Here is a 27,663-nt window from a genome sequence, read left to right as displayed (position 1 = left end):
CTGACATAAAAAAACCTTCCAAAAATCCAAAGACTCTAATTCTAAATCCAACACCAAGTCTAGTAGCTTAGAACTTGCTCTTTAAAATAAGTAGCTTAGAACTTGCTCTTTAAAATTTGCCCCTCTCCGACCTTCCTGGGCTGAAATATTGATTTTTAACAGTTTTTGGCAATTTTCCCTTCTTCAAAATGGTGATCGTAATTTCTCTATGGTTAAAATTCCTAGCAAAGGCCTTCTTCGTGCTCCTCTCACCTTCAGCTTTTACTTCCTGGTTCACTAAGCCCAGCTCATGTTCTCCAAATATCGCGGTCTTTAGAATGCTTGTTGTGTTGATTGCAAGTGCAGAGCCATAACACCGAAGCATACGCCAGTGACCTCAGGTATTCAAAACAACTCTCTTCTTTCCCAGATTCTATCAAAGTCTTTAGTTTAACAGAGTCCAAATTTCAAGTTTCCTCTTCCTCCCCTCTCTTTCTTTGTTATTCGATTTTCCCCACCTTTCAATGTTATTTAGATTAGCTTAGAAACTTTAACGGCTATGCCTCTTAAACTTCGGTCTTGTCACTTCTCAGATGTTTATCATTCCCAAAAGAGAATGCTATCCAGCCAGGCTTATGCCAATTAAATGGCTCTTTAATCCTTTGTAGATGTTGAACGACGCCACTTTTCTCCGCCGGTCCTCAAAGCCTCAGAAAGACCCCCTCCGAGATCTATCATTAGCTGAGGTTAACTGACTCAAAGTTTTCTGTACGTAATCCTGGACAAATCTCTATCTGAGAAATGTAGTCAGGAAGCCCCAAAAAGGCTTCTTACTACCCTGAACAAAGAATTAAGTTTTCCCCTTATTCAGGAGACGTCAGCTCAGCTGGAATCTCAGACCGGAAGTCGAGCCGGAAACTCTTTTGATTCAACTTCAACCCATTGGTTCTGGTCCTACCTTCTGGGGCCACAGAAAACAATTCCACACCATCCTCATATGACAGCCCTTCAAGTACTTGAAGATGGTGATCATATCACCTCTCAACCGCCTCCTCTCCAGGCTAAACATCCCCAGCTCCTTCAACCTTTCCTCATAGGACTTGGTCTCCAGACCCCTCACCATCTTTGCAGCCCTCCTCTGAACCTGTTCCAGCTTGTCTACATCCTTCTTAAAACGTGGTGCCCAAAACTGAACACAATACTCCAGGTGAGGTCTTACCAGAGCAGAGAAAAGCGATACCATACCACCACATCACATGATCTGAACACTATACTTTTTTTGATACAGCCCAAAATTGCATTTGCCTTTTTAGCCACCGCATCACACTGTTGACTCATGTTCAGCGTATGATCCACTAAGACCCCTAGATCCTTTTCGCACATACTACTGCTAAGACAAGTCTCCCCCATCCTATAACTATGCATGGGATTTTTCCTACCGAAATGCAGAACTTTACATTTATCCCTGTTAAAATTCATTTTATTGGTTTTAGCCCAGTTTTCCAGCCAGTCAAGGTCATCCTGTATCCTGTTTCTGTCTTCTACTGTATTTGCAACCCCTCCCAATTTAGTATCATCGACAAATTTAATAAGCATTCCCTCTATTCCTTCATCCAAATCATTGATAAAGATGTTGAACAAAACAGATCCTTGAGGCACTCCACTTGTCACTCCTCTCCAAGAGGATGAGGAACCATTCACAAGCACTCTTTGGGACCAATATTGTAATAATTAGAACTGTAATAGCCCTTGTAGTAGGCGAGGGTTTCCATTAGGGAAATCAAAATACTAATCATGGTGTACAGTGATAGACAATTGTTTGTTTTTATTTCAGATACGTCTAGACTGCTCTTCTCCATACTGTGGTCTCAAGGCCATTTCCACACATGCATAAAGCATAAGCAACAAAAGCAACACTGTATCAACACAACACAACAATTAACAACTTAAAATCATATATATCAACCATGAACAGCTACATAAAATCAGTCATACAAAACAAAACCACTTTACATGCTCCTCTGAACAATGATAGTTCCTGCTATCATTGGCAGCTCGTTCCAAAGCATTGAAGCAATCACAGAAAATCCCTGAAAGAGGCCACTCCTGACTAAACCTCTCTGAGTGAACAGACAATGAGGAGGAACTATAGTGAGGAACACAGCTGCTACACAAGAGTTTCTACACAGAGAGGCCTCGATGGACCAATAATGTATGCAGCTCCCAGGCCACAGTGGCCTTTCAAGGCCAAAACCAGTAACTGTAATTGAGTCCAGAGACAAATCAGTAGCCAGTGCTGTATTCTGAGTCAGATGTAATAAGTCAGAGGATCTAGAGTAGCATTTCAATGAGTGCAAAGACTTCGGCCCATGAAGCATTACTTTCTTACTACCTCACTGGCACTGTTGCCCCAAATGCACCTTGATATGCTGGGGGGGGGGCATTGGGGCTGCAGCAGGAGATGAGTTATAATTTGCAATATATCTTAGAAGGAAAACCCTTTTATTTTCAGGTGGGTAACCATGTTGGTCTGAAGCAGTAAAACAAAGTTTGAGTTCAGTGGCACCTTTAAGACTAACAAGCTTTTATTCAAAGTGTGAGGAAGTGCACACTTCCTCATACAAAGTATAATTAAACTTACCAGTCCATACGTATAAGGAAGGGGTTGAACAGCAGATTAGCATACAACATAATAGCAGATGCAAACAGAAATAACAAACTAAATCCATATGGTCACCACTTGCTTGGATTAAATTTAGAGGGGAAGTAAGCAAATAAATATGTCAAAATTGGAGATAGATGTGTAAATGTATCCTTCTTAATTCTGGAGTGGTAAGAGTAATTAACTGAGACCTTGGTGTTATTCTCCATCTGTCTCCTCTTAAGCATGGAGGTAACTAACAGCATCTTTTTTCTTTGAGGTGGGGTGATTTGTCCTGCAGTGTTATGTCTCCTCTGTTATCAGGCCAGAGGAATGCATTCCATTATACTATTCTAAATGACATTACATTCTAATGAGGTTTAAACTTTTACTGGTCTCAATAGAGAATAGCAGGCTATGCGACAGATGGTTTTTCTCATGTGATCTTAAAAATATAGTGATTGTGATATTCCTCAAACTGTCTTCAAACTAGAACAGGGATGGCCAAACTTGCTTAATGTAAGAGTCGCAAGGAATAAACATCAGATGTTTGAGAGCCGCAATACATGAACAAATACTACACACACATTTTTATTAAAACACTTAATACTGGACTTGGTGGCGCAACTGGCAGCTTCCATCCCCTACACGCTCACTTTTCTCCCTTGTGTCTTGCACTCTCTTTTCCAACTTTAGGTCTCCAAGCAACCTCTGTGGTGGATGAGAAGAGCTTGCAAGCCTGCCTATTTCCCCCTCCTTCCTCCTTCACACATAGTTGAAATAGTTGCCTATGTATGGTTCAGCACTCAGAGGCTGACTGAGGTCCCAATGCTACATAGACTTATTCAAGAGTAAGCCTCAATCTCTGGGAGCCACACAATACGTATGAAAGAGCTGTGTGTGGCTCCCAAGCCATAGTTTGACTACCCCCTGGGCAGGACTGGATCTACATGATTTTTGAGGGGGGGGGCAAAATTAAAAAATGGTGCCCTTTATGGGCCATTCTATCTTATGGTCCCATAGAATACAATGAACTCAATACCCAACTGGGCAGCCCCACCCCACCCCGCCGGCACCCGGGGCAAGCACTCCCTGCTGCCCCCCCTTGATCCGGCCCTGCCCCTGGGCTAGAAGGAAATAATAAAAACAGCTTTAAAAGATGGAACCACTTAGTAAAAAGACTGGATAAGTAATGTTTTGGTCTGGTGCCTAAAAGTGAGTAAGGTAGGTGTCAGGCAAGCCTCAAGGGGAAGGGCATTCTAAAGCTGAGGTACCACAGCTGAAAAAGCCCTAATTTTAGTTTTCCCCTGCTTCATCTCTGCAGGCAGGAGCATGGAGAACATGCCTTAGGAGACAGCTGGTGGGGCACACAATATACAAGAAGGCAGTTCTTCAAGTACCCCAAAGCCACACAGGGCCTTAAAGATAAGAACCAGCACTTTGTATTATGCCTGGAAATAGATGGGCAGTACAGACCTTTCAGCACACAGAAGATCTAAAACCCTATCCTGCCCCTGACTGCTGCATTCTGGATCAGTTAAAGGGCATTCTGGACAGTTTTCAAAGGTACAGATAGCACATTACAGTAACCTAACCTGGGTATGATAACTGATCAGAGCATGGATCGTTGTGGTCACATCATGCTTTTCAAGGCTGTAGCTGGTATATCAGCAAAAACCAATAAAAGACAGTACCTGTGCCGAAACATGAACAGCACCTCCAAGCTGTGACTTCAGGGAATGGGCACCCCCTCCAAGACTGTCTGATTGTTTTAACCATTTCACACAAAGCCATTTGTATCTCATTTGCAATGCAGAGTTGAGCCATTTTTATGAAAACTCTTTCCCCCCTGTTCTTAAATGTTCTCTGAGTTTCTGTTTCACTCAAGAATGCTGTTGAAATGTCTGCAGTGCATCTGTATGTGCCACCTTTTCTGTTTTCCCACCCATTTCCAGCACATGCTTTGTCATAGACTAGCAGGTACTCAGTCTTGTCTGGATTGAACTTCAAGTTGATCAGCCCTAAACCAGGGGTGTCATACATGTAGCCTGAGGGCCAGTTCAGCCCCCGGAGGGCTCCTATCAGGCCAGCAAACAACTCACTGTCATCTGCTTCCTTTGGCATCACTGCTTGCTTTGCCAGGTTTGCTCAATCACACAGGGCTACAGAGCAAAGTTTCTGTTTTCTTGTTTTAACAATTTATTGATAACATATGGTTACAAAACTTAATTGTATCTTTTCTTTGCTAACCCATATGATATTTCAACCCCCCTCCCTCCAATATTTGACTTCCCCGAAGTTATAAATTTAAATTCAATACTAAAGGTACCGCTAACTAATCAAAGTTCAATATTTTTCTTTTCTCATTACTACTAAAAAATTGTCCAATGTCTTTTTACATTCCACTCTTTCTCCATATATCCTTTAAATTTCTTCCACTCCTTTTTGAATATATCTAAATCATAGTCTCTTAAAGTTCTAGTTAATTTGTCCATCTCACTCCACGATAAAACTTTCACAATCCAATCCCATTTTTCTGGTATTTTTGCTTGTTTCCACAGCTGCGCATATAATGTCCTAGCAGCTGAGAGCAAGTACCAAATTAAAGTCCTGTCTTCCTTTGGAAATTTTTCTAATTGTAATCCAAGCAAAAAAGTCTCTGCATTTTTCTTAAAGTCATAACCCAAAATTTTGGAGATTTCTTGTTGTATCATCTTCCAGAATCAAAGTCTCTGTTTTCTTTATTGGCTGACCAGCACATGAAGCAACTTATGAACAAAAGCTCAAAAATGCCCAGCCATTTCATGTTTTCCCCTGAGTCTTAGTCTGAAGACACTGACCATGAGATTTCTGTAATCAATGTCAATAAATCAAAAGTAGGCTTGCAACTTACAGACACACACCTGAACAACCCCTGAACAGCATACTCAAGATTGCTGCAGCACAGACATTGTCTCCAGATTTTGATGCAATAATTCAGAGCAAGAGATGTCAGTTATCAAAAACTGTTACATAAAATATTGCAAGAGTGTTAATCTTTTAAGTGTATTTTAATTTTTTTTTAAAAAAAATATATAATCGTGTTTGTGTCCTTTATAAATTTTACATATCTGCTACCTGGCATTATATTTTATGACACACATGGCCTGGCCTGACAATGTCTGATTCATGTCAGATCTGGCCCTCATTCGACACCCCTGCCCTAAACCATTTCACTACCTTCTCCAGGTGCTAGTTCAAAACTTGCACACTTTGATATCTCTTAAATTCAGGTAAACCTGTTGGAGTCTCAGGCTTTATGATTTATTACTGTTCCCCATAGTACTTCCCATAACTTGCTATTAGCATTTTGTTGCAGGAACCTATGAGTAATACTGCCAAATGGAAGAGGAACATTAGTAATTAACTGAGATTGACTTTCTCATTAGTTTACATGGGAAGCAAGAACTTTTTCAGGGGCCTCCCGGAAAATAGTATTGGCTCAGTCCACTGGGATGACAGAGCAATGCCAGTTCTCTTTCAACAGGCATCCTCAACCTCATGGCAGAGGCAAAATATATTGGCTCTGAAAAAGGCAAAGCTAGCATTTTGACTAAGAGCCCCGTGGCGCAGAGTGATAAAGCTGCCGTACTGCAGTCCTAAGCTCTGCTCAAGACCTGAGTTCGATCCCAGCAGAAGCTGGATTCAGGTAGCCGGCTCCAGGTTGACTCAGCCTTCCATCCTTCTGAGGTTGGTAAAATGAATACCCAGCTTGCTGGGGGGGGAAATGTAGATGACTGGGGAAGGCAATGGCAAACTTCCCCGTAACAAAAAGTCTGCCATGAAAACGTTGTGAAAGCAACGTCACCCCAGAGTTGGAAACAACTGGTGCTTGCACAGGGGACTACCTTTATCTCTCTCTCTCTCTTTTTTTAGCATTCTGACTATGTATTAATTCCATTATAAATTTGTACACTGGGAATCCATTGTATGGGTTGGAAAGAAATCCAGGTTTAAATAAGTGACAATCAACATATTTTTGTAGAGGTTACAGAGAAATTTTGCTTCTTAATTCTTTAGCTCCAAAGAGATTCAGCATAAATGCACAGATACTTTGACAGAATTTATGGATCTTCAGTAAAGCTGTGCTGGTTAGCAGCCCTCTGAGGATCTAACCCCAAGAGCGGAGAAGACATCCTGCAGGAGGAAACAGTTCTGAGAGAACTGCAAACTAGCCAAGTGAGTTTTTCAGCACTCCCGCCCCCACAAGCTCATTGTTAACAGAACTGAAATTCAATTTGGAATCACAGACCTTCTTTCATTTCCCTTCTTCCTCTTTCAGCTGCCTCTGAGAGCGCTTGATCTGCAGCTACTTACTGTGCTGGAATGCAAGGTGAAAGTGTGGGACCTTTGATGGGTAGGTGTATAGTTTCTGGTCTTTTCTTATCTTTATAGTTTGTTTGTGAGGTAACTCAAGGTAAACAACCAAAGTTCAGCTTAATTGTAATGAGCAAAAGGAAACAAAATTATAACAGTGTACTCTTCCATATCCATGTTGTGCTGCAGATGTCAGGAGGTGGCAAATTCTTCTTGGTTCTCATACAGTATTTTCAAGGGAACATAGAAAAAAAATCACTTATTCATACCTGCAGTATTTGTGGCTATAGTGAGGAAATAATCAGCAATGAGACAGGAAAGTTTTATTTTTTTAACTTCATGTTAAACAACAGGATTTGCCCATCTGCTTTTATGATCCAATGGTCTCTTTTAAACTGACAGCCAATGTGGTATAGTAGTTAAGAGTGTCAGATTAGTATCTGGATGACCCAGGTTTGAATCTCCACTTGTGCCATGGAAGCTCACTAGATGACCTTGGCCAAGCATTCACTCAGGGTGACCTACCTCACAAGGCTGTTTTGAGGATAAAGTAGAAGAGAATGATGTTACACCACTTTGGTTCCCCATTGTGGTGAAAGGTGGGGTTTCAATGAATTAAATAAATAATAAATCAAAATTAAAGATATTGTTTTCCCTACTTTGGTGCAATGAAAGCTAGGTACAAGAACTGTGCATCATCATGTAAGAATTAGGTAAACGTCCAGACATTTACACTATTTCCAAAGAAAACAGAAGTCCAGTTGTACCTTAAAAGCTAAAAACATTTATTCCAGCTTCAGTTTCCTCAAAACAATGCTCACTTTTTTAGATGCAATGAAAATAAAGAAAATTGTTTATCTAGAAAATAAAAAGTGAGCAATATTCCCTCTGAGCTGTTGAGTCGTGTGAGCAAAAATTCTTCTTTGTGAGCTACTGGTATTAAAGCTGTGAGCTACTGCATAGATAAGTTTGCTTTAGGGTAATTTTTCCTGAGCTAACAAAAATGGGTGGACCAGAGAATAAAAACTGTGAGCTAGCTCACACTAACTCAGCTTAGAGGGAACACTGGAAGTGAGGTGAGGAGGTGAGCAAAGAAACACCTGGGGCGTTTTCGCACTTACCTTTTACTGGCGCGACCACCCTCCTCACGCCGGCGGATCTGCAGGGATTTCGCACCAGAAGCGCCGGCGCAGCCAAAAGAGCCGGCAACTTCCGTCGCGGAGCCAGCTCAAACGTTTTCCTGCTTCTTGGCGGTTTCCGTTTGAGCTGGCTCCGCGACGGAAGTTGCCGGCTCTTTTGGCTGCGCCAGCGCTTCTGGTGCGAAATCCCTGCAGATCCGCCGGCGTGAGGAGGGTGGTCGCGCCAGTAAAAGGTAAGTGCGAAAACGCCCCTGGTGTCATAAATCTGGTGTGATTCTTTACTTGAACAACTTAGTTTGTTACACATGACAAGGGAGGTTGATGGTTCTAGCCTCTTTCTCATGCAGTAAACCCAAGAGTTACCGCACCCTAATCTCATTGGGTTTAGTAACTCTGCATAGAATTGCACTCCAAGATGCTTATGGAAACTACTCTTTTCCATGCAACAGACCTTCACACAATCATCATGCATGACAGAGTACAAAGTTTTAGGCACAGATTCTCCTGTAGTCCATTCTTTTGTCTATTTACTCTGTAATGAGACATAATGGTGTTAACTCCCAGGTAAGAACACTTTGTATTGCAGCCTTATTAATCAGACCTCTGAGGAATGTGCATAAGATTCCAGCCTTAGTTACATTTCCCCCTAACCATTGGTTATTTCTACACATTAACTTTTTGTTGTTGTTCAGTCGCACATTCGAGTCCGACTCTTTGCCACTCCATGGACAAAGTCAAGTCAGGCCCTCCTGTCTTCCACCATCCTCTGAAGTCTGTTCAAATTCGTGTTTGTTACATCAGTAATGCTGTCCAGTCATCTCATTTGGTGGCCAAAGTATTTGAGCTTCAGCTTCAGCATCTGACCTTCCAGGGAACAGTCTGGGTTGATTTCCCTTAGGACTGACTGATTGGATCTTCTTGCAGTCCAAGGGACTCTCAAGATTCTTCTCCAGCACCACATCTCCAAAGCATCTATTCTTCTGTGCTCGGCCTTCCTTATGGTCCAGCTCTCACAGCCATACATTACTACTGGGAATACCATCGTTTCGACTATACAGACTTTTGTTGGCAGGGTGATGTCTCTACTTTTTATTATACTGCCCAGGTTCGCCATAGCTGTCCTCCCAAGAAGCAAACGTCTTTTAATTTCATGTCTACAGTCACCATCTGCAGTGATCTTGAATCCCAGAAATGTGAAGTCTGTCACTACTTCCACGTCTTTCCCTTCTATTTGCCAAGGTGTGATGGGGCCGGATGCTATGAACTTAGTTTTTTTATGTTGAATTTCAAGCCTACTTTTGTGCTCTCCTCTTTCATCCTCAACAAGAGGTTCTTTAGGTCCTCTTCACTTTCTGCCATTAGAGTGGTGTCACCTGCATATCTGAGGTTATTGATGTTTTTCCCAGCAATCTTAATTCTGACTTGTGCTTCATCCAGGCCAGCATTCGGCATGATGTACTCTGCATATAAATTCAATAAGCAGGGTGACAATATACATCCTTGTCAAACTCCTTTTCCTATTCTAAACCAATCAGTTGTTCAATATCCTGTTCTGACAGTTGCTTCTTGACCATTATACAGGTTTCTCAGGAGAAATGTGAGGTGGTCTGGTACTCCCATCTCTTTAAGGACTTGCCACAGTTTGCTGCAATCCACACAATCAAAGGCTTTAGTGTAGTCAATGAAACAGAAATAGACGTTTTTCTGATACTCCCGCGCCTTCTCCATAATCCAGCAAATGTTGGCAATCTGATCTCTAGTTCCTCTACCTCTCCGAAACCCAGCTTGAACATACTGCTAAAGCCTAGCTTGTAGGATCTTTAACATGACCATGCTGGCATGTGAAATGAGTGCAATGGTGTGATAGTTTGAGCATTCCTTGGCATTACCCTTCTTTGGGATTGGAATATAAACTGATCTTTTCCAATCTTGTGGCCACTGTTGGGTTTTCCAGATTTGTTGATATAATGCGTGCATCACTTTAACAGCATAATCTTTTAGGACTTTGAATGGCTCAACTGGGATACCATCATCTCTGCTCGCTTTGTTGTTAGTAATGCTTTCTAAAGCCCATTTGACTTCACGCTTCAGGATGTCTGGCTCAAGGTCAGCGATTTCACTGTCTCATGGTTGTCAAGGACATTGAGATCCTTCTTGTATAATTCTTCTGTGTATTCTTGCCACCTCTTCCTGACGTCTTCTGCTTCTGTTAGGTCCTACAGTTTTTGACCTTTATCATGGACATATTTGCACAAAACACTCCCTTGATTTCTCCAGTTTTCTTGAAGAGATCTCTTGTCCTTCCCATTCTATTATTTTCCTCTATTGCTTTGCATTGTTACTTCAGGAAGGCCTCCTTAACTCTCCTTGCTGTTCTCTGGAAATCTGCATTCAGTTGGGTGAATCGTTCCTTTTCACCTTTGCCTTTCACTTTCCTTCTTTCCTCAGCTATTTGTAAAGCTTCATCAGACATGCATACAAATTTAAAATATCATTTTGAATAGAATTGAGGCCTTGCCTTATGGGGGAAATACTGAAATTATATAAGCAGACTTTAGTCCAATTTGAAGCCAGACAGATAACTACTTTATTTTCTTTATTGTATTTTTATATGTTTGTATTACAGAAAGCCTCCTCAGGCATGTTGTATAAAGATGCTGCTAAGACATAACTTAAATAGAGAAAAATTAAACTTCCTATTGTGTTTTCAAGGCAGCTTTTCAAAGGGAAAAAAAGGTCCCTGATACTGAAAAAGAATAACATAGAGTCATTCTTAGGGAAGAAGAAGATTGAATTTATATCCTGCTCTTCACTTGGAGTCTCAGAGTGGCTTACAGTCTCCTTTCCCTTCTCTTCCCCACAATAGACACCCTGTGAAGTAGGTGGAGCTGAGAGAGCTCTTTTGAGAACTGCTCTTGAGAGAACAACTCTGAAAGAACTTGTGATTGACTCAGGGTCACACCAGCAGGTACATGTGGGGGAGTTATTAGATACATGTTATTCTTCAGATTTCTTGATGCAAAGCCTCATGTTGGATAAAAGGTATCTTTATTTTTAAGATGATTCTCTTTTATCCCACATCAACAGTGCATACACAGTGTATACCAGGCACAATTAGTACAACATAGGCTTTGAAACGACTTTTACTGATGGGGCGTTTGTGTGACTATGTTTACAGGGTCAACTCAGAATTTGCCAGAAAGCGCAAGCTACCAAGGGATGTGGTAATAAAATTTACTGCAAGAGATATGGTGAGAAGGATCTTAAGTCAACAATTTGAGAGCCCAATGGTTGTGGAGGAAAGCAGAGTAAGGATAATGAAAGAGTTGCCAAGGAAGGTCATCAGTGACAGAAGACAGTTCAAGAAATTGACAGACAAGTTAAGAGAAAAGGGAATAAGATACAGATAGATTTTACCTGAAGGTCTTAGCTTTGAGTATAAAAGACTGAGAATGACAATAGTAGATACTCAAGGCATGGAGAAGTTTTTTGCGGACAATAAAGAGTGTGGGGACACAGAATAATTGAAGAATCATTATGGATTACAAATTAATTTCTTGGAATGTAAATGGACTTAATTCACCGCAAAAAAGAAAAGCAACCTTCCACTGGATTAAAAAACAGAAGTGTAATATAGTTTGTCTACAAGAAGTACATATTAATGGATTATAAATTTTTATGGAATAAATCACTTGGAGAAGAATCTTTTTCATTGGCTAAAGAAAAAAAAGGGAGTGGTTTTTTACATTAAAAAGGAATTGGAGCCAAAATTGATTTTCAAAGATAACGAAGGCAGATTTGTTGCAGTGGAGGTGTTTATGAATGAAAAAAAGACATTGTTATTGGGATTATATGCCCCAAATGGGGCGAAAGACGCTTTTTAAAAAGACATTATGCAACAACTAGACCAAGTGACTTATGATCAAGTAATGTTATTGGGAGACTTCAATGGAACTATTAAGAACTCTTTGGATAGATCTGGAAATAAAAAAAATAAAGATGGCAAGCTGCCAAAGTCATTTTTTGAACTAACAAAGCAAGAAAGTCTGGAAGATAAATGGAGAAAGTTTAACCCTAATATGTGTGATTATACTTTCTGTTCAGCAAGGCATAACTCCTTCTCAAGAACTGATATGGTATGGTCCATGAAGGATCTGGGACATTACTAAAAAGATAGTGATTCTTCCGAAAATAGGTGCAGACCACAATCCATTAATGTGGTTAGCGAAAGAAAGGAAAAAGGTGAGAAAATGGAGGCTAAATGAAGATTTATTGCAAAAAGTAGAAATAGTGATGTCTCTAGAAAAAGAAACTAAAGCTTTTTTCCAAGTGAATGAAAATCAGGATATTAAAATTCAGACCATAGGGAACACGTACAAAGCTTTTATCAGAGAAATATTAATTACATTGAACAATAAAGAAAAAAGAGCCAAAGAAAAACAATTGGTGGACTTACAAAAAGAAATAGGTAAAAAAGAAAATAAACTGGAAAAAAAGACCAGGGAAAAAGAAAATATTGTGGGAGATTACAATCTTGCAGAACCAACTGAGACATTTATTGAACAAAGAGGTATAATGGAATTTAAAAAGGCTACAGCAGAAGTCTTTTGAGGGTGCTAATAAGCCAGGGAAATATTTGGCTTGGCAACTGAAGAAAAAAAAGGAGAAAAAAATTCATAAACAGAATTATTTCGGAGGGTAAAGAAATTGTGGATCAAGCCGGAATTAAAAGGGAGTTTTATAAATTCTATGCTAAATTATTTAAAGGTCAACAAGTTAACAAAGAGAAAATAGAAGCATACCTGCAAAGAATAAAAGTGAAACCCCTAAAAGAAAACATGGAAAAAAACTTTGAATGAACCAATTGAAAAAGTAGAAATAGAAGCAGCAATAAGTTCAATGAAATTAGGAAAAGCTCCAGGTCCCAACAGTTTTTCAGCAAAATTTTATAAAGTTTTAGTAGATGTACTAGTACCTAAGCTTCAAAAATTGATGAACAGTATCAGACAAGATTGGAAGGTGCCAAATACATGGAAAAAAGCAGTTATTTCACTGATACCAAAAGAGGAAAGAGATGTCACGAATGTTAAAAATTATAGACCGATTTCACTACTGAACAATGACTACAAGATATTTGCTAGAACACTAGCAGAATGACTGAAACAGCATTTGAACATTTCTATCCAAGAGGAGCAAGCAGGTTTTCTCCCCAGAAGGCAAATAAGAGACAATATCAGAACAGTAATAGACATTGTAGAATACTATGAAAAGCATCCAGAGAAGGAGGTGGCTTTATTCTTTGCTGATGCAGAAAAAGCTTTTGATAATCTCAACTGGGACTTTATGTTTGCAGTGATGGAAAAATTGAAACTAGGAGGTGATTTTATAAGGATGGTCAAAGCAATATATACAGAACAACAAGCTAAACTTTGTGTGAATGCTGACTTGACAGAAAAAATGACAATTAGCAAAGGCACAAGACAAGGTTGCCCTCTATCTCATTGCTATTTATAATGACCTTAGAGGTCTTGTTGATTCAAATTAAAGAGGATAAGGAAATAGAGGGTCTGAAGCTGAAAGGTTTTTCCTATAAATATAGGGTCTTTGGGGATGATGTGATGTTTATTAATGAAAATCCATTAAAAGTGACACCCTTGTGGTTAAAGAAAATTAAAGAGTATGGAGAGCTGGCCGGGTTTTATATAAATAAAGAAAAATCAAAAATCCTAAGTAAGAATCTGTCATTAAGCAAACAGAAAGAGTTACAAAATGTTACTGGATGCGAAGTTACCTCAAAAGTAAAATATTTAGGTGTGGAGATTACGATGAAGAACACTGATCTATACAAGAACAATTACAAAAAGCTTTGGCGTAAAATTGAAGAGGATATGTTAAAATGGAATAAATTGAATCTATCCATGTTGGGGAGGATATCTGCTATTAAAATGAATGTTCTACTAAGAATTATGGTTTTTTTCCAAACTATTCCAAGAGTGTGAGATAAGAAACAATTTAATCTTTGGCAAAAAAAGATTTCAGAATTTGTATGGGCGGGCAAAAAACCAAGAATTAAAATGAAAATTCTGATGGATGTGAAAGAAAGAGGTGGCTTCCAATTACCTGATTTAAGGTTATACCATGATGCAGTTTGTTTGGTATGGATTAAGGACTGGATAACTTTGCTTAACAGAAAACTATTGGCATTAGAAGGCCATGGAAATATTTTTGGTTGGCATGCTTATATGTATTATGGGAAGGAGAAGATGGATGGATTTTTATCACACCATTATATAAGGAGGAATTTGTTGAATACTTGGAAAAAATATAATAAATATGGTGATGAAAGAAAACCACTTTGGATTGTGCCAACAGAAGTTATAAAGTTGTCTTCAGATCCACAGGAAGAAAAATGTGTAACATATAAACAACTGCTAAAGATCCATGGAGGCAAAGTGGAATTGAAGCCAGCCAAAGAGTTACAGGATAAATTTAATTGGTTACAATTGCAGCAAATTAAAAGCTTGGTAGAGAATGATATTAGGAATACAGGTATAAGGCATGAACAAACAGAAATGGAAAAAATGCTGTTGGGTGAAAATGAAAAACTAATTTCAAGGACTTATGTTGTTACTGAAAGGATCTACTGAAGAAGAGGTGGTGAAACCTCAAATGATAAAATGGGCAATAAATTTTAACAAGGAAATACAAATAGAAATGTGGGAACACCTATGGAAGAACTCTATGAAAATATCGACGTGTTATAATATAAAAGAGAACTGTTTAAAAATGCTGTATAGGTGGTATATGACACCTAAAAAATTAGCAAAAATGAATAATCAAGCTTCAGACAAGTGTTGGAAGTGTAAAAAACATGAAGGTTCTTTCTACCATCTGTGGTGGACTTGGGAAAAGGCGAAACAATTTTGGCTTATGATTCAACAAGAGATTTCGAAAATCTTGGGCTATAATATTAAGAGAGCACCAGATGTCTTTCTGGTGCTATTACAAATGGAAAGCTTTCCGAAGCGAAACAGGACATTGTTGTGGTATTTGCTTTCAGCTGTGAGAACACTGTATGCGCAAATGTGGAAGCGGGGGGGGGGGGGGGGAGGAAAATTTGTAATGTATTGACTGATTATTTTTGGTCTTTGACAGAGGTATATTTTTCAATGTATTACAAAAATAATAAAATTGATTTACATAAGAGAAAATAATTCTTAATGTGAAAAGTTAAATTCATCCTCTGGAAGCTTGTGAAAATAGTGATGATCTAAATTTAATTTTCCCAGTGATGTTTTCATGTGTCCAAGTGTTCCTTTTGCTCTTGAGCCAGTTAAGAAAAAAACAAAAACAAATAAAAAACAAAACAAAAAACAAAAACTTGAGATTGTTGGTAGTGCCTGCGTGTGTGCCTGTTTGAGAGACTGAGAGAGAGACAGAGCGAGATAGAGAGAATTTCTCTCTCTCCCCCCCCCCCCCCCTTAACAGAGGAGGAGGCGCAGTCGGGGGAGGGCGAAAGAAAGATCTGGCTCCTTACTGCAAGGACAGCTGCAGACCTCTAGACACAATCAGGATGTGACATCACTGAAAAGTCCAGCAAGAGCTTCTTCTTTGAAATACTTTGGTATTCATCGACTGTTTTAGGGGAACTGAATGGATCGCTTTCTTTGGCCTTCTCTGGCACAGCAGAGGTAGCGAGTTTTATTCAGGTCGGCTGTAGCGTGGACAGCGAGTCATTTTCTTTCACGAAGTTTGCTTCCGGGCAAGACAAAACATCCACGCTCCTGTTAATTTGTCTCTTCGCTTTGACGTTCTTTGCAGGTAGGTTCGGTCGGCACACGTTTGCAGCCACCCCGTCCCCTTAAAAACGCTGGGCGTTAAGGCCATCCATGAATACGGATTTCTGAACTTTTCAACCCGATATGCTGCCAGCAACAGCTCAGGAGACCATGCTGTTACCGGGGGATGGGGGTGGGGAGCGGCAAAAAGGATTCTAGGAAGATGGTTGGGTTGGGTTAACGCAGTTACAAATATTTTTAGCGGCCTGGAGTCAGTTATTAGGGATTTTTAGTGGCCTGGAGCCAGTTATTAGGGATGGAAACACATGCAAGGAGAGCTGTTTTCCAGAGCAGAAAATGCCCAAGTATGACTGTCAGTATTGGATAGCTGCCAGTTGCCACTTGGCAACAACACCAAGGAAACGAGAAGCACAATGCCCAATAATCCCTTGTCGACAGACTGAATCATCACATAATTGTATGTACTGAAAACTGGTTCCAGTGTGTTTGAGAAAATAGCTTCGCTGAAATAACTTTGTGTGTATGTGTGTGTGTGTGTGTGTGAGAGAGAGAGAGAGAGAGAGAGAGAGAGAGAGAGAGAAACCTGCCCTATCTCAGAAGAGAGGGGTGGCATGAAGTTCTCACAACTTTTAACAGTTAACTTATATGGGCACCTCTCATTGAACCTTTGTGTCAGGCATTAGCTGCAGCCTTGCTTTGTGGGACTGACTGCACTGTTTTATTCAACTATGATGAATTAAAACTGCTATCCCTTTGCTATGAATCCTATGATACCCAGAAGTGCCTCTAGTTATGTGCAGAGTATATAACACTAATTTGTAGCTTTACTTCGCACACTTACTAGTAAGGTTCTGAGATTCTAGGCCAAATATCATATTTTGTACTCAGGGTGCTTGTAGAAATTGAATATTGAGTTTGGTCTATAAAGCATGAATCCATATTCAGATGAATCCATATTCAGATATATGCGTAGAAACTGGCGCCTTGTGGATTAGACTCAAGCTGATAGGTGAAACATTTGACAATGTTTTAGTGCAGGGGTCCCCAGCATGGAGCCTACCAACATCTTTTCTGGCACCTGCCAAGTGTTTTTAGGAAGTGAATGGGACCAGGTAGGGCTTCGGGGCTTCTGCTTGCACACTAGAGATCTGATTGGCTGTGCAGATTAAAATAACACTGTTTTGGCAGCACAATGTCACTGCAGTCTTGGGTTATATTCTCTCTCATTAATTTTTCCCAGTATATTTTTTAATATTATTCCATTAATCTCTTTCACTTGGACTTCAAATGTGTGTGGTTCTGCCTCTTGTGGTGGCCATTTTGTGGTTGTGCCCACCACCCTCCAAAGGTGCCCATGTGTCAGAAAGGGTTGGGGGGGCCATGCTTTAGTAGTTTCAGATCCATTAAGAAAGTGTAGTTAGATTTATATGGTTGTTGTACAGATCAGGATGTATTTAGCTTTCCATAATAAACTATTGAAAGCTCATTAATCTTTATTCAAAGTTCACCAAAATTGATATGTACTCAGTTTGGATCAGGCTTTCATATTGGCCTCGAAATGCGTAAATACTGTGCCTTGGGGAGGAGGGTTAAGGGGAGAGGGACACATAATTATTTCCAAATAGATGCTTCCCTGGAATGATTTCACATGCCCTGGAACATGTTTCACAGCACAACAGGTGATGAAAGCAGTTATTAGTGTTTTCTATAGACCTTCTTTTAATATAATTCAAGGTTTGGCAACTGTCTGGAGAAAAAAAATATCTTGTCTTTTTATTAAAGGATTAATGGGATGTTGTTTACCAAGAGATATTACTTACCTGCATGCCATTTCTACAGTTAACTTCTATTAAAGGGACAGGACAACTCTGTTATACAATGTGGTTGAGAACCATTTCACTCATGCTTCCCAACTGTGACTCTGAGGTAAGCTAGGATAGGAAGTTGTTATGAATATGGGTCTTCCTTCAGACCCAAAGCTCCATCTACATCCTGGGAGCACAAAGTGGCATGATATCTGTGTTTCTGCAGTAATTTTAATGGTATTTTAAAGTGTAATTAGAAATTTGCAGTCTGATCCTTACAAGTAAGGGTGTATTGGAGGGCTGCAACTGTCACATTCCAGCCTTTGAAATCGTAAAGTCAGTTTAATTTAAAATACTTTAACAGGACCTACCTTGATTCTGCCTTCAAGAGCTCAGGAAGGTATATATGGTTCTTGTCTTGTGTTGTCAGATTCAGCTCACAAAATATCTGGGGACTTTGGATGTGGACCCAGGAGACTTTCCCATTCCCTAAAAATAAATACCTAAATAGAAATACAGTAGTGTAGTTCCCCTTAATACAGTCTTAATTTCCTCCTCCTTTTTGCATTCAAATGGTTCCACAGCAGCTGCACTTCCACTAAAATGAAAGTCAATTCACGCACAAACACATTCACAAAGCAACCAAAATAAACAGTTTGCATGCCCATACGTTTGTGATCTCCCTGGGGCAATGGTATAGATCAGGATATCAGATGTACAGCTCATGAGGCAGAACTGGCCCACTCAGAGCTTTAATCAGGCCCGTGGGGCTCTTTTCTCCCCCCTCTTATCCTCACCCTTTGAAACTCTGAGGCTGCCAAAGTTCCTAGCTCCTTCTTCCTTGTCTTTGCAAGCTGAAGCGGAAAATATTTCTGGGCTTGCAAAGCTGCAAGGAATATGCAGAATGGACTTCCATTAAGGACTCTGTGCCCAGAGTTCTCTGTCTAGGCACAGAGACATTAATGGAAAGTCCATTCTGTGTTTTCCTTGCAGCTTTGAATTTTAATGGAGTTGAGCTCAGTTTTACTTTTCAGCATATATATGGCCAGTTAGAAGCTGTTCCTTGCTGGAGTCATGTGACCTTGCAAATAAAGGGTTGATGCTTTGAGCCAGCATGTCTCTGCTGAATGAACCTTAGAACTGTTGCCAAGTGAGTACTCTAACCTGGGAACCCACAGCCAAAGGGGGATATTTCACTGAAGAGCCATTGCCAATCTGAGTAGACCTAGGGGCAGTGGAAGAAGCTTGCAATGTCCAGCCATTTCATGTTTTCCCAAGCCCAGAGCATTTTATTGCATTGCCAAATCCCACTATTCCCCCACATTTTCATTTTAAACAAAACATAGCAAAGAGTTTTAAGCATGTTTGTATTTTAAGTTAAAATGATATCTTTAATTGTGTTTGTCTGTATCCTTTAAAAATTTTATATATCCACTACCTGGCGCTACATTTTATGATATGCATTTATGTCAGATTTGGCCCTCATAAACAAATGAGTTTCACACCCCTGGTATAGATAGTTTTACTCACCAGAGTTGCTGAATGTAACAATCTGCTATATTTCAGCCAATTTATGGAGACTGAGGTCTAGAGTTTTAGTTAACTCTTCACTATACCTTTCACCACACAAACAGCTTCTGAAAGGAATGCAAAATGAACAGAGGGATTAGGCTGTCTGGCTTCCTCTCTCTTACACACATTGCTCTTCCTCCTCACCGTGCCCCCCCCCTCAAAAAAAATTCAGTCTTGCTGAGATTTAAACACACACACCCCTTCCAAAACAGAAGCAGTTGGAAGTTTCTGAACCTGCCTGAGATATAAAGGCACATCATGGCTGTTGGGGCGGGGCTTCCCCCCACCGGCCAGCTGGCCGGTGGTGGGGAGGAGCTTGCAAAACTGGGGGATCCCCCACCTGGACCTGGGGACTGGCAAGCCCCCATATTCTCCATATTATTGTCACAATAATCTCATCAAAGGCTCCTAAGTAAGTTCCCAACACCAGCGCCACCGTCAAGAGCTTAGGAGTGACACTGGACACCTCATTTTCAGTGGAGGCACAGGTCACACATATATTGCCAAGGTGGCATTTTTTCATCTTCGTCAAGCTGGGAAGCTAGCTCCTTTCCTATCTCGCTTAGACCTAGCCACAGTAATCCATGCAACGGTCACCTCTAGACTACACTACTATAACTTGCTCTATGGTGGCCTCCCCTTGAGTCTGATCCGGAAGCGCTAACAGGTCCAGAATGCGGAAGCATGAGTCCTGACAAGAACACCATGGACAGTACATAGACTACCTGTGCTGCGTCAGCTACACTGGTTGCTGGTTGAGTACCGGGATAGATTCAAGGTTTTGGTTATGACCTTTAAGGCCTTGTGCGGTCTGGGACTGATGTATCTACAGGACCACCTCCTCCACTGTGTCCCTGGAAGGGCATTGCGCTCCAGTAGTCAAAATCTGCTGGTGATCCCTGACCCTAAAGAGGTCCAGCTGTCCTCAACAAGGGCCAGGGCTTTCTCAGTCCTGGCCCTAACTTGGTGGAATGCTCTGCCAGAATTGGGCTCTCCCCCCCAGCACCCAAGACAAATGCCTAATTGCCCCAGGGCAATTAGGTTAGGTGGCAGCAGTGGTGAGCAGGCCACCTCCCTCCCTCCCCCACACGGGCATGCCCCCCACCCCCAGCGTGCTCAGACACCAGATGCCTCATGCTTACCAACTTTGGGGGGAACATCAGAATAACGTGCTCTCTCTTAATACAGAGCAGAACGAGGCTTCATTCCCCCCTCCCTTCCTGTTCCGGAAGGGAGGGATGAGAACGAAGCCTCTTCCTGCTTTATATTAAGAGACGGGTCTATTGCGATGCCAGCCAAAGTGGGTAAGCATCGCTACTCTGAGCACGTGGAGGGGGGAAGGTGGCCTATCTGTGCCCCACCCCCGCGCACACTCAGAGTCGGGATGCTATCCTTGTGCTTACTCACTTTGGCTGGCATTGCAATAGACCCATCTCTTAATACAAAGCAGGAAGAGGCTTTGTTCTCACCTTTCCCTTCCGGAACAGGAAGGGAGGGGGGAGTGAAGCCTCGTTCTGCTTTGTATTAAGAGAGAGCATGCTATTCTGATGCCCCCCCCCCAAAAAAAGCCGGTAAGCATGAGGCGTCTCGTGTCTGAGCGTGCCAGGGTTGGGGGGGGAAGTGGAGCGTGGCGTTGCGTTGTGACGCCACAGAAAAAACAGGAGGGAGTCAGCTTGGGGGCACATGGGCAGTAAGTCTGCCTGGGGCGCCATGCACTTTCAAGCTAGTCCTGGAGGTACCAAAGGGCTCAGGACTAGGTCTAGTGCTTTTTAATTTGTTCATTGACATCCCTGGTATCTATTTCCTTCCTTGGAGGTTTTTAAACAGAGGCTAGGTGACCATCTGACAGCAATGAAGATCCTGTGAATTTAGGGGGAGGTATTTGTGAATTTCCTGCATTGTGCAGGAGGTTGGACTAGATGATTCTGGAAGTCCCTTCCAACTCTATGATTTTATGATTAATGATTTGGAATTGGGAGGAAGACGTGAAGGGGCTAAATTTGTGTATGACACTAAGTTGTTCAGGGCAATGAGAACCACGGAGGACTATGAGGCACTCCAAAGGGATCCGGCAAGGCTGGGTGAGTGGACGTCAGTGTGGCCAAATGCATGGTAATACACATTGGGGCCCCAAATCCTAAGTATAAATACACGTTGATGGCATCTGAACTGAGAGGGAGTTCAGAGCCTGACCAAGAGAGAGATCTTGGAGTTATGGTAGATAACTCGCTGAAAACGTTGAGACAGTGTGTGACCGCAATAAAAAAAAGGCCAACGCTATGCTGGGAATTATTAGGAAGGGAACTGAAAACAAATCAGCCAGTATCATAATACTCCTGTATAAATCAATGGTGTGGCCTCATTTGGAATACTGTGTACAATTCTGGTCACCATACCTCAAAAAAGATATTATAGCATTGGAAAAAGTGCAGAAAAGGGCAACTGGAATGATTAAAAGGTTGGAACACTTTCCCTATGAAGAAAGGTTAAAATGCTTGGGGGTCTTCAGCTTGGAGAAACAATGACTGAAGGGTGACATGATAGAGGTTTACAAGATTAAGCATGGGATAGAGAAGGCAGAGAAAGAACTATTTATCTTCCTTTCTCACAATACAAGAACTCATGGAGGCTCAGTGAAATTCCTGAGCAGTCAGAACAGATAAAAGGAAGTACTTCACCCAAAGGGTGATTAACACATGGAATTCACTGCCACAGGAGGTGGTGGTGGCTACAAACATAGACAGCTTCAAGAGAGGACTGGATAAACATATGGAGCAGAGGTTCATAAGTGGCTATTAGCCACAGGGTATAGATGGAACTCTCTGTCTGGGGCAGTGATACTCTGTATTCTTGGTGCTTGGGGGGGGGGCAACAGTGGGAGGGCTTCTAGTGGTCTGGCCCCACTGATGGACCTCTTGATGGTACCTTTTTTTGTAGCCACGTGTGATAGAGTGTTGGACTGGACGTAGGGTAGCCAAGTACAATTAAAAAAATATCTGGGGACTTTGGGGGTGGAGCCAGGAGACATTGGGACGGAGCTAGAAACAAGTGTGTGACAAGCATAATTGAACTCCAAGGGAGTTCTGGCCATCACATTTAAAGGGACTGCACACCTTTTTAAATGCTTTCCTTCCATAGGAAATGAAGAAGGATGGGGCACCTTCTTTTGGGGCTCATAGAATTGGACCCCCTGGCCCAATCGTTTTGAAACTTGGGTGGTATTTTGGGGAGAGGCACTAGATGCTATACTGAAAATGTGGTGCCTCTACCTCAAAAACAGCCCCCCCAGATCCCCTGATACCCACGGATCAGTTCCCCATTATTCTCTATGGGAATCATTCTCCATAGGGAATAATTGCCCAGTAGACATTTCCCTCTCTGCTCCCCCCCGCCGCTTTCTGATGACCGTAAAGCGGGGGGGGAGGGCCTCCAAACCTGGGGATTGGCAACCCTTTCTCTCTCTCTCGCACACACACACTTACTGGATCTGGTTCCTCCACAACAACATCTGAAAAGAACAGGAGCTATGGTGCTCTCTCTCTCTCTCTCACACACACACACACAGGGCGTTTTCGCACTGACCTTAATCGGCAGCGACGCTCCTCTTCACCGCGCAGGATCTGCGTGGATTTCACACCAATTGCTGCGGAGCACCCGGAAGAGCCGCAAAGTCCCGCGGCTTTTGCGGTGCAAATGGAAACCGCCAAAACCCAGTTTCCATTTGCGCCGCAAAAGCCGCGGGACTTTGCGGCTCTTCCGGGTGCTCCACGGCAATTGGTGTGAAATCCGCGCAGATCCTGCGCGGTGAAGAGGGGCGTCGCTGCTGATTAAGGTCTGTGCGAAAACGCCCACACTCTTAGTTGCTTTGAAACCAAAGCAAAACAAACTGAGGGACTGTGTTGCTGACCCTTCCCATGAAGTACTTCCTGCTCAACTTTAAAGGCACACAGACACACACACATTTTGAAACGGACCTTTTTGCAGGTTTCTAAACCTGCCCAAGATCTAGAGCTGCATGGTGGCTGTGGGGGCCGGGCTTCCCCCACCGGCCAGCTGGTTAGGGGCGGGGGGAAGCCTGTAAAACTGGGTGATCTCCCACTGGGACCTGCGGATTGGGAAGCCTAACTGGATGGGCTATTGGCCTGATCCAACATGGCTTCTCTTATGTTCTTAATTTAATTTACTCTCTTGTCTGTTTTGATTGTTTGTCCTCCACAACTGGTATCTTGGTATGCCCATGCCATGTTGCTTGTTTATTTAGGGGAAAAAAATATTTATCTGCATTCTACCATCTCATAACATATTCCACTTCCCTTGTGTTATTTTCTAGGTGTCTCATGTTGCTATATAACTCTTGGGGCACTTCTAGTTTTACTGCATTATCTTATATTAGAATTCCGTTATTAGTATATATAGAATTAGAATTCTAATATATTATATTATATTAGAATTCTTGGGCAGCCTTGGCAAGGTCGGGAACATTAAGCAGCAGGCACGCTTAAAGCCAGGCTCTGAGTGCACTCTCTGTCATGCCCCCGACTTCGCTGAGGCTCGAGCAGCCTTGGCGAGGTCAGGAACGAAGCGGGCACTGTGCGTGAGGAGAGGGAGCACCTCCTGGCACCCCTAGGCCAGGTGGCGCCCCAGGCAACCACCTATTTGGTTGACTCCCATGCGCCAGCCCTGCATCCAGTGCTTTTTGAAAAGGAAGGGGTGGGGTAAGGACAGTTGCTGATAAATTTTGTGAAATGGACAGCAATGATTCCTAATTTATAGGCAATAATCTAAGCAGGGGAGAAGAAGGCGGCATGGTATAGCCTGATCTCATTAAATCTTGAAAACTTATACCACTTTCTTTTTGCTTTGGTTTCCACATATCAATAGGAATCATGCTGGCCTTAGGGGGCTGCTGTAAGGTTTCCTGCAATAATGACTGAGGAACACTGTGAATACTGAGAGCAGTGTATTACTAAGCAAAATGGAGCACCACAACATAACAGTGGTGCAGTATAACAACAGGGCTAACTCAAGGGTTGTTTTTTGGGGGGCGTTTTAAAAACACTCTAGAAACACTATACTAAGCAAAGTACCTCTTAAAGAAAAGAACTAAAAACCCTTGAAACTACTAATATGCTCTCTTGAATGTACTAAGAATCCAAATCAGTATATATTAAATAGTTTTTACCTCAATAATCTCTAAACCTTGATTCCTCCATATATATATCCTGCCTGTTTAAGAAAATCTTTATTCTCTTTTTGAAAGTTAATCTGCCTCAAATATCAATACAAAAAAAGATTTTTTTGAAAGTTATCTGCCTCAAGTGCCAATACAAAAAAGATTTATATAATATAACACAAGACAGCTCTTGTATTTTCCCTTAAGTTCCAGTCCTGAGTGAAAGCCTTAAACCATTATCTGAACAAACGGTGGGATAGTTTATTTCAATATAGAAGATATACACACTGCTGTGCAGTGTCTGTGTCGATGAGGGGAAGTGAAGTTTTGGCAGGAAAAATCTGCCTGAGACCTGTCATAGTTACATAGCTAAGGCTGATGCCCTTAAAATTTTGTCATCCCAGGTGGTTGCCTAAGTCACCTTTGTATTTGGGTTGGACCCATGTGTAATACAGTATATCAGGGGTGGCCAAAGGTAGCTCTCCAGATGTTTTTTGCCTACAACTCCCATCAGCCCGAGCCAGCATGGCTGATGGCTGGGGCTGATGGGAGTTGTAGGCAAAAAACATCTGGAGAGCTACCGTTGTCCACCCCTGCAGTATATCATATAATTACTGAATTATTGAAATAACGTCAGATGTGCCTGATTTGACATATCTGTGTCTCTGTTCTGTTTTTTGAAGAGCCTGGGAATTTTATGAAGAGGATAGGAAGCATGACAGAAAAAGCACTAAGGAAGTAGGCAGTTATTGTGTCAAGAGAAGGCCCTGGGGCTGGATTATGTCTTTGAGGAAGAACTGTATGCTTTGGAAAGGAACAGGAAGTGAATCACAGGCTTCCGTTGATCTGTGCAGCTATGGTGACACAAGTCTCCAGGTAGTTTAAGACTGCAAACATGTCCTGGTGTCTGCTTGTTTCCATAGAGTTGCCAGGTCCAACTCAAGAAATATCTGGGGACTTTGGAGGTGAAGCAAGGAGCAAGGTTGTGAACAAGTGTGATTGAACTCCAAAGGAAGTTCTGGCCATCACATTTAAAAGGACCACATGCCTTTTAAATGCCTTCCCTTCACCGGAAATAATGGAGGATGGGGGCACCTTCTTTTGGGGCTCATAGAATTGGACCCCCAAGTCCAATTTTTTTTAAATGAGGAGAGGCACCAGATACTAAGCTAAAAAATTGGTGCTTCTACCTCAAAAAACAACTCCCCCAGAGATCCATGGATTGATTCTCCATACCCTGTGGTGACCGATTTCCATAGGGTATAATGGAGTGCCAAGCAGACATTTTCCTCCTTCCCCCCACTTTCTAATAACCCTGAAGAGAGGGGAGGGCCTCCAAACTGGGGGATCCACTGCCCCCAACTGGGGATTGGCAATCCAATGTTTCCAGCAGCTATTGGCAGGTACTAGCCATATCCTTCTATTCATTCCTAGTTTCAGTAGTGGGGCAGGCTTCTTTTATGTGTCTAAACTGCAGTGAATATATTAGTGCTGTTCTGGGGTTCAGCATGTAAGGTAATAATGCGAAACATTATAATACTGATTTGAGCTGAATAGGAAAGGTGGGTTAGAAATATTTTAAATAAATAGAATGCAATTTTAGTAGAACTTCAGGGAAGACACACACATACACTTATGCCTTTAGAATAAAATGCAGATAGAGAAATATCTCAATGAAGGAGTTCTGGGTATGTAAAGGTCTTAATTTTAATATAAAATAAAGAAATTTATAATATAAAATAAAGAAATAAAGAAATTATCCAGAGTGTTGGACTGGATGGGCCGTTGGCCTGATCCAACATGGCTTCTCTTATGTTCTTATGTTCAAATTTCTAGGAATGACTTGGATCAGTCCTCATCAGTCTTCTACGCTGTGGCAACTTCTAATAACAAGGTTGAGAGTTTATTATAACCTGCCAATGTTTTATTTATCACAGTAAAAATATGAAAGAGAGAGAGAGATTCTTGTCCCCAAAAGAATTTACATTTGGAAAATATGAGCACAGAGCATTGGAAGTCTGGCTCAGACATTGCAGCTTTCTGAGATTGCTTTCCCCAGATTGTGTATAATGCGCATGCAAGACTTTGGTGATGTTTTAGTGGCGGAGGGAAGATACTTATTTAGTGAGAGTTTGGCTATTTTGAGTTGCTTTGGCTTTTTAGTCTTAAGAAAAGAGGGCTAAGCGAGAGGCACCATGATAGATTGTAAAATTATACATGGGGTGGAGAAAGTGTTTAGAAAGATCTTTTCCCCCCATAACACTAGAACTTGCAGTCACTCAGTGAAGTTTATGGACAGTAGATTCAGGAGAAACAAAGGGACCTACCACTTCACTCAGTGAGCTACTAATGTGTGGAATTATCTGCCAATAAGAGTTGAATGTGGAGTTTCATATATGCAAAGCATGCTTTTACCAAGAAGTCATGGCCTTTTCCCTGGTTTGCTATGTGGTGCTGTGCAGATGGATACTACATCATGTTCCAACCTGCACTTTAAAAATGTCATCTTTGTCACAGTTCACCAAATGCTGCTGCTTCTTTACAGGTCCATCTAGTATACTGAATGGTAGAATGATAGTTGTGACAGGGCAGTACTGCCTTTGTTCCTTGTTTCTTCCCATGGCTCAAAAATTTATTGGTTGTTCCCTTGGGACACCATTGTACTTGAAGCTGAAGCCCAAGGGTTTTCAATTTACATAAGTGCTGTAAATAAGTGCTTAAACTGAGAGTTGCAAAACTGTGAGAATTGCCAAACATCTGTATTCCCATTAGATGCGGAAGGAGTGGCTAAGCTTGTGACAAAGCAAAAGGAATATTTTCCTGGGTTGATAAGACAGCAGCTGCTGAGGAAACCCCTCCTCTTCCTGCCCCCCCCCCAAAAAAGTATACATATTTTTAGGCCTGCCATGAAGTGTCACAGATATGACCTAGTGTTTTGAAGCAGAATTTGTCCAGCAGCATGGAGATAACAGTATTTTGTATTCAGTGATAATCCTGGAGTACTACTTGTCAATTAATGTTAATCCAATGTTAGTAGATGAGACTTTTGATTCTGGTATGACTTAACTTTCACTAAAAATAGCACAGTGATTTTGCGGCTTGATTAGAAATGGTAGTAAGCCTACATTTCAAGAAGCAATATCTTTATTAAGCTGGTATTATCTTTGTTATGCAAGATGAAAGAATATGTGTTGCATCC

The 27,663-nt window shown here is 41.5% G+C and overlaps 1 protein-coding gene across 2 annotated transcripts in view; it reads left to right on the top strand.

Annotated features, from left to right (window-relative positions):
- Positions 1-15,610: 15,610 nt before the first annotated feature.
- The window catches only part of MOB3C (MOB kinase activator 3C), a 49,141-nt gene continuing 37,088 nt past the window's right edge, over positions 15,611-27,663 (top strand). Inside the window, exon 1 of one of the 2 annotated variants that reach the window (XM_060231772.1) lies at positions 15,611-15,936. The gene's annotated coding sequence lies outside the window, so the exon portion shown is untranslated. Of the gene's footprint in view, positions 15,937-16,351; positions 16,372-27,663 lie in introns of those variants that run through there. The other variant, XM_060231774.1, reaches the window with a different exon arrangement.

The sequence above is a fragment of the Heteronotia binoei genome, chromosome 2 (genome assembly GCF_032191835.1).
Source record: "Heteronotia binoei isolate CCM8104 ecotype False Entrance Well chromosome 2, APGP_CSIRO_Hbin_v1, whole genome shotgun sequence".
Classification (NCBI taxonomy): domain Eukaryota; kingdom Metazoa; phylum Chordata; class Lepidosauria; order Squamata; family Gekkonidae; genus Heteronotia; species Heteronotia binoei.
The sequence above is the reverse complement of the archived record's forward strand: the minus strand, read 5'-3'. Positions and strand labels throughout refer to the sequence as shown.